Source organism: Sphaeramia orbicularis, chromosome 9, assembly GCF_902148855.1.
Source record: "Sphaeramia orbicularis chromosome 9, fSphaOr1.1, whole genome shotgun sequence".
NCBI classification, from domain to species: Eukaryota; Metazoa; Chordata; class Actinopteri; order Kurtiformes; family Apogonidae; genus Sphaeramia; species Sphaeramia orbicularis.
The window spans coordinates 50,621,336-50,633,554 of NC_043965.1; the positions used below are offsets into that span (position 1 = coordinate 50,621,336).

General features: G+C 37.2%; 1 long non-coding RNA gene across 1 annotated transcript; it reads right to left on the reverse strand.

The window, feature by feature from the left end:
- Positions 1-1,095: 1,095 nt before the first annotated feature.
- Positions 1,096-8,469, reverse strand: LOC115426445 (uncharacterized). Its single transcript, XR_003936345.1, has 3 exons — positions 8,459-8,469; positions 2,259-2,264; positions 1,096-1,232 (listed from the first exon to the last, which is right to left on the reverse strand). It is a non-coding gene; the product is annotated as an uncharacterized LOC115426445 (long non-coding RNA).
- Between the last annotated feature and the right edge of the window lie 3,750 nt (positions 8,470-12,219).

Consider the following 12,219-nt stretch of genomic DNA (forward strand, 5'->3'; position numbering starts at 1 on the left):
GCCATGTGACAACTTTGCTGTGGGTGAGTGGACAGGTCATAGGTTATCACCAGGGAGACGGGAGGGAACTTCCATTTAGAGTTTAGTCAAACATTAAAATGACCTGAAAGACACTTGGCTGTGCACACAAATGTATTACTCCTGTACCCATCTCTCTAGTTTTGATTCATGTCATCAATATTTACTGGTCAGTTTTAACAGATTTTATTAATGGGTTGAGTTTAGGGGATGCAACGATGCTGATACCAGTATCGAGTATCGGTCCGATACTGAGCGCATGTACTTCTACTCGTACTTGTAAAAGTGCTCTAATGCAAACACACTGATACCACTTTACAGCAGCGTGTCATTCACAATTAAGTGCAGAAGCTCCATGGCGGAGGAGTGATGTCAGCAGTGTGGAGATTTTTCAATATAAACAATGGTGACAAAAGTAACGGTGACTGAAAGTTATGTTAACCCATAAAGACCCAGTGCTGCTTTTGTGGATGTTCCCAAATGATTTTTTCTCTATTTTTAACCTTTCCTAAGGGATTTATCACCATTTACTCCAATATTGTGTTCTGTATTTTGCATTTTTGAGTGAAAATCCAGTATTTTCCTATACTGAATTCACTGTTCATGTAAATGTTCATTAAAGCTCAGATTAAACTTAAGCATTGTTATATCCAAAACAGAGCAAACTGAAGAAAAAGGTCAATTTTTCAGCAAAATAGATCATTAACTGAACATAAAATAAGTGTCTCCATCCACTGTCACTGATCTAACTCCATGGGTTTTACTGGTGAATCAATGTTGTAGAAGATGACGATGTTTCTACATTCACTACGGAGCCTCTGAACATTCAATTGGATCATATCTGATGACCATGAAGAGATGACAAACTGTATTGTACACCAATTATTTACATGGATTCATAGGATTAGTGGTTCAGAAGTTATTAAATATTTTAGATCAGTAGATGGTTTTGGTCGTCAGTGGCTCGTTGGGTCTTTATGGGTTAAAGACAGACAGATACGAATGGAGCATAATGTTCATCCTCTGCTTACATTCTGTACACAATTCTGTCCGTTTTCCGGGTGCTCGCAGATGTGTACCCAGATGGACAATTTGGAGCAGTACCACCAGGAACTGTGGTGGTAGCGGATCTTTTCAGAGAGCGACTGTGTGAGCTCGAGAAAAACTACTGAATTATTTATGACAACTACCCTCATCAATATCAACATTAGCATCTGCATTAGTATTACATCCTCTGTCGTCGCCATGTTTGTTTTTATTTTTATTTGTCGCAAACTTTACTCCTCTTCGTGGTATTTAGCAAGTATGGCTAATCAAGAGCAGCGCCCTCTGGTGGAATGATTGAGAAACGCTCATTCCAACGCTTTAAATGTCAGTAGCAGCACTTTGTTACAGTAAGATTAATGACAATGACAATAAAGTGCATTTTCAAAAGTAACTAAGAACTGTAATGGTATTATTAAGAACTCATGTCGGTACTTGGTATCAGCAAGTAATCAAATGTAAGTACTTGGACTTGTACTTGGTCTGGAAAGAAGTGGTATTGGTGCATCCCTAGTTGAGTTACACGTTTTTCATACTTTTATCTTTACTATTATGTACCTCAAAATTTGTTCAGCTGCTATTTCTGAAATGTACCTTTTATACAAATAAAGTTTCCTCATTTTGCTTGCTGTATCCAATATCAAGTTTAATACAATTTAAAAACACATCATGTACCTGATGTGAGCTAATACTGCACACAGCACAGATCTGGCATTCACTCTGAACAGTGCTCCGTATCTGATTTCATGTGCTGATTGTGCTGCAGGTCTGCAGACTCGCTCTAAGCAGAGGCCATTCTGCTGTCCACACTCACTGCTCGGCATGATCTTCTCCACATCCACACACTTTGCACAACACACGCAATGGATTACACTGACCATGCTGCATGTGTGTATCACTGATTGTAATGTATCACGTAACTTTAACTGTTTGCACTTTAGTCCTTACTTTTCCACTCATGTTATGTCTAATGTTTGCACCAGTGTTATATGTTGTGTTATATTACAACTGTTCCCATTGCACTGTGATTAATCCCAGCAGCCTTGTCATGTGGTAATAAAACAAACTCAGATCTTGAAACCTGATTCTGATTCCCCTTAGCATAGAAATGTCCACTTTGTCTCTGTGTCTGCCGTTCACTTATGCCGTTCTGCAGAACTGAACCTAGTAAGAGTTCATGAGAGGCTTTTACAGACCATTTCCTTTTACAGGAAGGGATGCACTTGACATTATTACTGATATGGAACAACAGCAAACTATCAGTTTGTTGCCCTTTGTGTTACATTATACAATTCGCTAATACTCCCTGATGACGCTGTTTTCTTTTACCAGGAAACATCAACATAACTGATGGAGTGAAAGAATATTAAAGTGCTATGCAGTTGTTTTGTGTGTTGAACCATGATAAATTTAATCCACACACATAAATGTTGCTTAGAAGCAGTGCCAGAGGAAACATCCAATGTGTCACAAAAACAGGCTAAAATTTTCCACCTATTAATTTGCCAACTTTTAAAGCTCTTTTGCTGTTTTCTGTTGAGTTTCAATAGCAGGACATACAGTAAAGCTTAGTGTGTAAAATGCTTCATTTTACTCCTTGGTTTTGGTGTTTAAAAGTTACCAAAGAAACACAAACACAACACTGCCTGTAAACCTGAATAGGAAAAAAAGGCTGAAGAAGAATAACTTCTGTATGAGCTGTGATGTTTATTAGGTTCCATAAATAAGTCAGATTGTTTTAGTTTACTATCTGTGGTCATACACTTGCTCACCAGACAGTATTTTAGGCTTTCAGGAGTCCAGATACATCCACACTTCTTTCATAAGAGACTTCAGACAATTCCCAAGAAAGAATGTCCTGGAATTATTCATGCTTTCATGCTCACTTTGCTTCCCCCTCTCTGTTTTACAAGTGAAATGAAGCATTCTCTGCCAACATCTGGCAGTAAGTCTACTTTTATATTTCACTCCTTATCATTCAGCGTGCTGTGATCCGCCACATGATCTCTGTCTCCAAGGAGTGCAGAACACAGAATCTGGATTCCTTTCATTGATATCCTTGGCATGGCCACGCCACTGGGTGAAATCACTGCTATGGTGGAAGTCTGGGCGTCTCTGTTCTTGTCCCCTTGTCTCTAGAGAGAGAATTACAGTTCACTTTTATCCCCTGCACTGAAGCCGTGCATAAAAGCTGACAGCAGGAATATTTGGCATTTTGTGTAAACTGTGAGGAAGCTTTGAGGCCTTGGTGAGGTGACCAAAGCCTTTTGTCTTTGTTCTGAATGCTTGTTCTCTTAGGACAGTGCACAAGGCCACCTGAAAAGGGCAGAGATAAGATTTCCTTTGTTTTTCAAAACCCACCATATGTGTTTTCAGGGTGTCAATTGCATTCCTTACTAATCAAATTAACCACATCTTGAGCGCAGATGATGACAAATGTAAACAATATTTTTGGAACATGATGCAGGAGAGGCTGTGAGATACATCAGCCTCCACCATCCATTCAACAAAACATGAGTCATTATGAAGCTCACCTCATGTTTCATAACACTCTGTTGTCTTTTGTCAGCTCTGCACTTTGAGGTCTGGTAATTTGACATGTGTGAGAGGAGGGTTAGGTGCTGAATATTTGACACGTCCCTATGGAACTGGAGGTATTAAGTGCATTAAAAATGCCAAACCTCAACAGAGCCAGAGGTGAAATGGATCTGTTCCACTGGATGGGTGTTAGTGTGAACTGGCCAGAGGGGATTACACAGGGTTTTCCCCTTTGGACACCGGAGGGAAATTGATTTAAGCAGCAGTTGGCTTCGATGCATCACATTTGTTGACAGGAGTGTGACCACACTTGGATGGAGAAGTGAGTCCCTTTAAATGTGGGTCATTCTCAAGGGCGATATCATAGCGCTGCAGTGTTCACAGCGGCTGTGGCTCAGCTGCAGGAGCGGTTCGTCCAATAACCAAAGGGTCGGCGGCTCGAATCATGCCTCTGACTGTCCACATGTCAAAGTGTCCTTGGGCAACACACTGAACCCTAAATTGCTCCCAGTAGGGTCTGGCAGTGCCTTGCATGGGGGCAGCCGCCTACTGGTGTGTGCATGAATGGGTGAATGTGAGGCTTTGTAAAGCGCTTTGGGCACCATGAAAGTGTGGAAAAGCACTATATAAGTACTGACCATTTACCATTCACCTGCAAGCAATGTTTTTTTTTTTTTGTTTTTTTTTCATGTTTTCACATCACAAAGACTGTAAGCCAAAGAACAATTAGAATGAGATATAGAAACCTATTCTCAAGAGCACAGTCTGTATATCATCATTTAAAAGGGCAACAACCTATTTCACTATATTTCAGAAGATAAATATAATATATTAAATAGTAACAATGCAGTCCAGTGAATTCCTACCTTCATCATTAGATGAAGCATTGCTAAATTCTGTCCACATTGCAGCTGCAGAACAAGCCATAAGGTCAAGCATGCAAACAGGCCCTATTTCCATATTCATCAAACACAGGTTGACATTCCCATTCATTGGAGTCATGTTTGTGGTGATTTAATTCACTTGATAGTGTGGTTCATGCACTCACTGTTGTTTTACAGATAAGACTAGCACATACACGCGATTACAAGACATGATCATTCTCATCAAGTGCCAAAGTGGTTTCATATATGTAGGAAAAACTCATAAAGAGCATTTGAAACTACGTCACCAGACCACAGGAAGTGCATCCAAAACTAGGACCAGTGGAGCCTGGTGCATTTTAGAGACAAATAACTCAGTGGTCCCTTTCAAAGGTTAAAGGTTAACTTTATTGTCCCTGTAGGGAAATTCACTCTTTGCATTTTACTCGTCCTAATGTACACAATACCTAGCATTAGCAATTAGCACATTAGGAGCAGTGAGCTGACATTAAGGGGACTTGGAGACCAACTCCAGATCTTCGTCAGCACCGTGGTCAGGGGACACTGACAGGAGAATTACCTACATGACCTTTTTTTTTAATATATGAAAAAATCTTTAAATGCACTTACATTGAGTATCATCTAAGATAAACTTGGATAAAAACAATAAGACCCTCTTATTTCAAAGAGAAACTCTTAGCATCTCTACATTTTCCAGACTCACACCATTTTAACACCACAGTCTCTCAGATATAGAATCCTAATGTTTAGAATCCTTTAATGTTTTTATATAAGATTAATGCTTGAATGTTTGGAAAGGCTTTTGCATGTATGTTATTCAATGTACTGAACTGTTTGTCATCATGGGTATGGTTTGGATGATAAATCACACCTTTCATCTTGAATTTTATTTTCCATTTTTCAACCATTGGATTCTGGCCTGTTGTTTATCCAAGTGGGCTCTAAACAGTCACCAATAAGCATTTCTGGTTTGGAGTTAGTGTAATCTCCATCTTTAACTGCAATAAATGTCACACTGTGGTTTTTAGCAAGTTATTAACTTTGGCAGCAACAGAATCTTAAAAACCCCCAATTCAATCACAATTTGAACACAATTAATATAAATGTACACATGACTGACAATGAAAATAAATATAAAAATAATTTTTTTTTTAAATTGACTTTCTTAAATTAGTCACAGATTAGTTTCTTTCTGGAAACTGATCGATGTTTTCTTTTCTTTGTTGTGGTCTTTTCCGCTGGTAACTATCATCGAGTTTATTCTGGAAAACTTCAGATCACCAGGCGGATGAATGTCCGTCTCAGTTTTCACACATTGAACAAAATGAAATCTGTTCTTGGATACATCTTGTCTTCTGGAAAACAAAAAGAAGGAAATGGAAGATGATTATCAATTTCAGTATACTGAATGTACTGCATGATGACGACTTGGTCAAGATAAACTCTTGCTTTGAAAGGAAATTTGTGTTTTGTTTTTGCTGGGATTCGGAGATGAAGCAAACACATGACACCCATCATGCTGGTCCCTGTCTGATGGCAGACATGATAATAACCTCCTTCTTTTGTTCAGATTGGATTGGATCACTGGCCTATTTAAGTTACTGTGCAGAGGTTACAGAGTGTTTTGAACTGAGTGAAGATGGGTCACCCTCTGCATGTAAGCACACAACACTTATCTTATGAGATTTCTCATCATGGCTATTACTGATTCAAATGCTGCCGAAATCACAAGCATTGTCCCATGAATAAAGCCAGTGTGAGTAGATTCCTGCAGGAGAAAAATGTGTCATAGCCTTTAGCCTCCAGACAACAGCTGTCTGTGGAGCAGGCGGTGGTGGTGCTCCACAGAAAAGGAAGATCTGACTGTTATTACAATGGACACATTCTTTATTAGCCTAGATCCAGGCCGCTGTCACCCAGCCAGCATTCCTCAAGGCCAGGGGAGAAACTGGCTTTGTGCTGAATGTCAAGTATGTCTGGGGTTCCATGAAGCATCAACAAAGGTCTTGATCAACAAAGCTCAGAGGAGTTCCCCTGAAGTAATGCTGTGGGTCTGTGCCCTGCTCATGGGCATACGAGTTGACAATCAGTGGTGTTTCGGAAATGAAAAGCTACTCGCTGCATCAGTTAGGGTTTAAGAACTTGTTAGAACTGAAACATACTAATCACTGTACTTTCACTGTGTGTTATTAATATTCAATTTTAAATACTAAAATTAGGCAAGAAAAAAAGTTGAATATAAACATTCCTTCTGCAGCTCTTTCTTCTTAGTCCAGATCATAAGACTAAATATAAATACAGATGAAATTAACATTTTTGCCACTTTTTCAACTTCCATGTCGAGATACAGAGTAGAAGAACCACATCCAGTTCACATCTGATTTAAGGAAAGGATCTGAATACTTTTTTCATCACTGGCTAACAAGAATAATGTGTAGCTGCTACTTATTTGGTACAGCATCGTACAACTTGTAAAGTTGGCTTATATTTTAGAGAACTGCATGGACAGATTATGATTCAAGGATAGTGGTTGCATCTGACTGAACACGATGTTCTTTTTTACTAGTATTACATTGTACTCAGGGGAAGGGGGAGGTTTATAGCCTCTGCAAAGCAAAGCGTGGTCAAGCCCTAAATGGCATTGTTCTGTAATTGTCTCCGGTGGATAAAATTCTGCCCTTATCTGACTTTTTTTTTTTCAACTTTTATTTATCTAGTTCTGGACAAATATTGTGTACGGTGGCCCAGAGGTGCAACAGGCCAAAAAATTATCCACTAGACGAAAAAAATTATCTACTACAAGAAAAAAAAAAGAGAACAGCCTAAAAAAATTATCCACTAGATGAAAAAAATTATCTACTACAAGAAAAAAAAGAGAACAGCCCAAAAAAATTATCCACTATAAGAAAAAAAAGAGAACAGCCTAAAAAAATTATCCACTAGATGAAAAAAATTATCTACTACAAGAAAAAAAAGAGAACAGCCTAAAAAAATTATCCACTAGATGAAAAAAATTATCTACTTCAAGAAAAAAAAGAGAACAGCCTAAAAAAATTATCCACTATAAGAAAAAAAAGAGAACAGCCTAAAAAAAATTATCCACTAGATGAAAAAAATTATCTACTACAAGAAAAAAAAAGAGAACAGCCTAAAAAAATTATCCACTAGATGAAAAAAATTATCTACTACAAGAAAAAAAAGAGAACAGCCTAAAAAAAATTATCCACTGTAAGAAAAAAAAAAGAGAACAGCCTAAAATAAATTATCCACTAGATGAAAAAAAAAAATCCCCTATAAGAAAAAAAGAGACCAGCCAAAAAAAATATCCACTAAAAGAAAAAAAAAGAGAACAGGCAAAAAAAATTATCTACTAGCCCAAAAAATTATTCACTATAAGAAAAAAAAAAAGAACAGGTGAAAAAATGTATCTACTATGAGAAAAAAAAGAGAGCAGCCCAAAAAAATATCCACTATAAGAAAAAAAAAAACATCATCCACCTTTTCAATTACAGGGGCGCTGTTTACCCGAAAGGTGCCTTGCTTTAAAATTAAGACCACCACAAAAAATAAAAGGATAGGCTGAAAAATTTTAAGGCTTTCGGCTAATGTGGCTAATGCTAAGGAAGTACCCCACCGGAAGTGGAGGTCGTGCGCTAAAAAATAAAATTATTTTAAAATATAGGTATTTCCATTAATATAGTTTGCAAAGCAGTTAAATGATTAAATACGGTTCCAGTGTCTGCTCAAGGTTAGGCATGGGCGTTAAATGGTTATGGTTAGGGTTAGGGTATGGTTGGGGTTAGTTTTCAGTGGTAAATGGCCCTTGTGTGCACTGTGTGAAGGTTCGTTGCTAAGCTAATGCTAACGCGAAAAGTTGACGGCAACTTTGTGTTATTTTATTTTGAGAGGAGGAGAAGAGGAGCTTCCTGTGGAGCTCCACTATCATGGCATTGCCCATTTGTTTGCAGGTAGACCTCTCCTCCTCAACTCAAACGGAGTGTCTTCACTAACACTAGATCAAGAAGGACATTTTGTGGAGATAAAGATGTGTGCCGTGGTACCGCAGTGCCTCGGCACCTGGCAACGAGCTGAGCTGTGGTACCGAGCCATGGTACGCGGTGCCGTGCTGGGGTACCTGGCACCGAGCCGTGGTACCGCAGTACGTCGCGGCACCAGCCGAGGTGCCACGGTACCTCGCTGCACCAGCCGAGGTGCCACGGCACCAGGTGTCGGTGCCGCAATATGCACTTGCTGTCTCTCAACAAATGGGCGATGCCATGATAGTGGAGCTCCACAGGAAGCTCCTCTTCTCCTCCTCTCAAAATAAAATAATTTTAGAACTTCTTGTAGCGAATATTCATCAAAAATGATATTGAATGTCAGGCAGTTGAACAATTCAACACCGTAATCACACAATTGTTTACTCGCACTGGTAGTTCACAAAGTTGCCGTCAACTTTTCGCGTTAGCATTAGCTTAGCAACGAACCTTCACACAGTGCACACAAGGGCCATTACCACTGAAAACTAACCCCAACCATACCCTAACCCTAACCTTAACCATTTAACGCCCATGCCTAACCTTGAGCAGACACTGGAACCGTATTTAATCATTTAACTGCTTTGCAAACTATATTAATGGAAATATCTATATTTTAAAATAACTTTATTTTTTAGCGCACGACCTCCACTTCCGGTGGGGTACTTCCTTAGCATTAGCCACATTAGCCGAAAGCCTTAAAATTTTTCAGCCTATCCTTTTATTTTTTGTGGTGGTCTTAATTTTAAAGCAAGACACCTTTCGGGTAAACAGCGCCCCCGTAATTGAAAAGGTGGATGATGTTTTTTTTTTCTTATAGTGGATATTTTTTTGGGCTGCTCTCTTTTTTTTCTCATAGTAGATACATTTTTTCACCTGTTCTTTTATTTTCTTATAGTGAATAATTTTTTGGGCTAGTAGATAATTTTTTTTTGCCTGTTCTCTTTTTTTTCTTTTAGTGGATAATTTTTTTGGCTGGTCTCTTTTTTTTTCTTATAGGGGATTTTTTTTTTCATCTAGTGGATAATTTATTTTAGGCTGTTCTCTTTTTTTTTCTTACAGTGGATAATTTTTTTTGGGCTGTTCTCTTTTTTTTCTTGTAGGAGATAATTTTTTTCATCTAGTGGATAATTTTTTTAGGCTGTTCTCTTTTTTTTTCTTGTAGTAGATAATTTTTTTCATGTAGTGGATAATTTTTTTTTAGGCTGTTCTCTTTTTTTCTTATAGTGGATAATTTTTTTAGGCTGTTCTCTTTTTTTTCTTGAAGTAGATAATTTTTTTCATCTAGTGGATAATTTTTTTAGGCTGTTCTCTTTTTTTTTTTCTTGTAGTAGATAATTTTTTTCATCTAGTGGATAATTTTTTTAGGCTGTTCTCTTTTTTTTTCCTTATAGTGGATAATTTTTTATGTCTGTTTTTCTCTTTTTTTTTTTCTTATAGTAGATAATTTTTTTCATCTCGTGGATAATTTTTTTAGGCTGTTCTCTTTTTTTTCTTGTTGTAGATAATTTCTTTCATCTAGTGGATAATTTTTTTAGGCTGTTCTCTTTTTTTTCTTGTAGTAGATAATTTTTTTCGTCTAGTGGATAATTTTTTGGCCTGTTGCACCTCTGGGCCACCGTAATTGTGACAGGGGTAATGAAAACAAACAAACAGACCACAAAAAAAAAAAAGTTCATAAGACATAAGACATTAGGCAAAACAAAGATGGGTGCAAACAGAGGGCTATTTACAGGTGTGTTTGAGTGCCTGCATGTGCTTGTGTGTGTGTGTGTGTGTGTGTGTGTGTGTGTGTGTGTGTGCGTGTGTGTGTGTGATTATTTATGGTTATTTTGTGCTGGTTGGGCATATTCAGGTGGAGACAGAAGAGTAGATGAAAACAAAATTAACAATCTAGTAAGTACAAGGGACAAAAGTGAAAAATCAGTAAAGGGTTTTAAATAATGGTATAGAAAGAAGGTTAAGGGAAAAAAGAGGCTAGAAAGAAAGGAAAGGAAAAGGGAAAAGGAGAGACAAAAAAAAAGCAAAATCCCAAATCCAAGTGACAGCCTTTACTTTCTTTTTCTTCCTCTCCTCCCCCCTCCCTCCTCTCCTCCCCTCTTTCTCCTCCTTTTTCATATTTTCATTATCATCATCATCACTCTAATTTTCTGAAACTGACTTTGAAAACATGGCTTTTGGTGTTTGGCTTGGATTTTTGCTTTAATGGTAACTTCAGCCAAATCCAAACAAAGAGCATCCGGTATTGTCTACCTTGCTGACGGTGATATCTAGACACAAAGTTTAGTTTCTGCTCTGCTAGACTTTGACAAACAAGGCCTGCAGAGTCAGGGCTTTGTCTCAGCCATTGGGATTCATTAATGGGGGCATCTTCTTATCAGAATGGAAGAAGTGACTTCCTCTGACTTTTTGCTCCTGTTCTTCACCATATGGCCATTACTCAAAGTAAATCAATAACTGCAGTTACTTGAATTTGCTAAATCTAAAACAGAAGCTCATTATATGTATCTCAGGGCTGTTATTTCTGCAACAAGTGCAAATGTCAACTGTAATAAATATAAATTCATAAACCCTGAAGCATCTTATGTATACTATCAATAATAATTATTGCTTGTGCTATTTTTTGATTAGAAAAGTGAAATGACTAAATACCGCACTGAATATAATGTACTTTACTGTAAGTAAAGGTTCTGCATATAATGCCTTACTTTAGTGAATATATAATGTTAGTGGTTTATTTATTATAGTATTTAAGCTTGTTACTGGTGAATTTCTGGATTTTATTGCAATGAGTTTATTTGGACTGCTTTAGATACTGTTAGGAGCTTCAACTATAAACATTTAGCATATTCTATGTGATCACATTTGTTGCATGTATCTTGAAAATGTTAACTTTTCATGAGTTCAGAAAAACAGGGTTGTTTCCAGCTTTGTGACAATGCACAGTCCACCGAATCCAAAGGGATTTAAAAAGTTAATTTATCTTGAGAGGGAAATTTTGACACCACATAAAGCTGTCAGTCCTTACTCCCTCAGTTTATCACAAACACTCAAAATCAAGACATTTGGAGAAACACTGTTTTCACTGGATGGAAAAAGGATGAAAAATTGCAATGTGAAAAGTAACTACGGCTGTCAGACAAATGTAGCAAATGTAAAAGAGTAACATTTGCCTCGGGGATGTCTTAGATCAAAAGTATGAACCTGCATTAATTCACATTTGACTTCAACATTTGACAGTAGTGTGTACAGCATGGTAATTTTACTCCATTAAAAAAGATCACAATTATTTATCTATGGACTTTAAACACTGAATGACATTGGAAAAAATGGTGTTTAATGTAAATTGTATTAAACATATGATATGTTAGTATGTGTGTGATATTAGATGATGTAGCTCCACAAATGAGTCCTTTTAAACCACAAATCTACATTTTTTTTTTCTTGCTGAAACATTATTTGATGATTAGTGTACCTTTTTTTTTTTTTTTTGGTTTTTTATGCCAGAAGGGATATTTATACATAGATACATGGTTCAAGGTTTTAAGGAGACGTATGAAAGGTTTAATATATTGCTTGAAAAATTACTTGAATAAAAGCATCAGCACATTGTGTTAAACGGATCGTTTTAAATGGTAGTTGAATGTGACTTTAAATTTTTAATTTTTAATTTTTTAATTTTAATGTCAGGTGCATAT